The following is a 1,829-nucleotide window of genomic DNA, read 5'->3' as shown; positions in this document are numbered from 1 at the left end:
CGTCACTGCATTGTGGCAACCAGCCTTGTGTCTTTCCCACAGGTCTCTGGTTGTCTCCTCTCAGCCCACAGTGGAAAGATGGGTCCCGGTCTCGGTCAAAGGTCAGGAGATGGAAAGCCAGCCCAGGACTCAGAGAAAGCAGCAACTCTTGCACCGTGCTTCTGAGCATCTTTGCGGAATATTTACCGTTAGTGGCACACACAAAAAAAGGAGCCCTGGTGGTAGGGTGGAATAAGCACTGGACAAGTAAACTGGAGGTTGGCAGTTCAAATCCACCAGCTGCTCCTTGGAAGACAGGTGAGGAACAGGGTTGTGGAGGGTGGGTGGCTCCTTCCAAGTTTAGGCTTCAAGCATTTAGAAAATCAACCAATCAATGCTCCCAGAAGCTTCGTACCCTTGTCATTCAGGTTCCCCCTTTTCACAGCACCCAGGACATGCTGGGACTTATCGGGGCCAAGAAAGGTGATGCCAAAGTGTTCTGGAAAGAGCGCGGTCACCGCTGTTCACGGCGGCGCTGTTCACCCGCGCCCCAAAGTGGCAACAGCGGAAAACCCACCCACAGTTGGAAGGGTCAAGCAAACATGGTGCAGTCATCACCCAGGATGGAATGCCACGCGGCCCTAAAGAGAACCGAGGTCCAGGGCCATGCGCCGCACGGAAGCCGCCGAAGGGCAAACACCATCCGCCCCCCCTCACAGAAGCCAAAGATCCTTAGCCCTTACCAGGGCAGCAAGAAGGGGCCCTGGTGGTGTAATGGTTACGCGTTGGGCTGCTACCTTCAAGGTCAGCTGTTCTAAACCACCAGCTGCTCTGAGGGGAAAAAGACGGGCTTTCTACTCCGTTAAGAGTTACTGTTTGGAAACTCACAGGGGCAGTCCTACCCTCTTCTATAGGGTCACTATGAATCTATAGGGTCACTATGAATCTATAGGGTCGCTATGAATCGGCATCGACCTGGTGGCAGGGAGTGAGAGTGGGGGAAGGGGGGAAGGGGGGAAGGGCTAGCTGAGAGGCCATGGATTTTTATTGACAGTGGCCGAGTTTTGGGGGAGGATGGTCCAGCTTAAAGAAGGCCTTTGGTGTCACCGGAAAAGACATGTACGAGTTGTTGACAGGTGATATGTTTTTGCCACAACTGGAAAAAACAGTTCCCCCGCCCCCCTGCCACCAAGGTTGAAAGTATGAACTGTTTTATGCTCATGCGCGGGGCTCTCCCCCTTCCAACACACATCCATCGGTCTCTATTTCTCTCAAAACCCAAATCACATTGCTCTCAATGGCATTACAATAAGAGGCGGGGAGGGCGATGGGAGCAGGGAGAGGCTGGTGCACAATTTTCTGCTATTAAGTGATTTCACACACACCACTGATTTGCCTGCTGGCCAGCCAAACCCCTCCACAAACTGCTCTCAGCTCCATGATCAAGTGTCCCTGGCTCCCCTTCCCAGGCCTCAGGTTTTTCTTATTCCATGTAATTTAAGGGTCTAAATAGTCTGGAGGGAATTAACGGCAAATTCTTCCTAAGACAAATAAACCCAGCCCCTTCGTTTCAGCCTTCCTCAAGCTGTGGAGAGACACCCTCTGTTTGTTTTTGCTGGAAAGACCCCGTTTGCGCCTGACCCCGGGGCCGCAGCCCGTTCCAAACCAAATAAATAACTTTTATTAATTAGCATTGATGCTGACCAAGGAAGCAGGCCCCCCCTCCCCTGCCAGCACGTTCACAAAAATAAACAGCGGGTCCCTGGGACCTGGATGTGGATGTAACACATTAACACCGGGTCCTCGTCAGAGGAGTGGTAACGCTGCAGACATACTTACAGCCAGGAGGA

The sequence above is a fragment of the Echinops telfairi genome, unplaced genomic scaffold (genome assembly GCF_000313985.2).
Source record: "Echinops telfairi isolate 266 unplaced genomic scaffold, ASM31398v2 ScPeMD7_22;HRSCAF=79, whole genome shotgun sequence".
NCBI classification, from domain to species: Eukaryota; Metazoa; Chordata; class Mammalia; order Afrosoricida; family Tenrecidae; genus Echinops; species Echinops telfairi.
The sequence above is the reverse complement of the archived record's forward strand: the minus strand, read 5'-3'. Positions refer to the sequence as shown.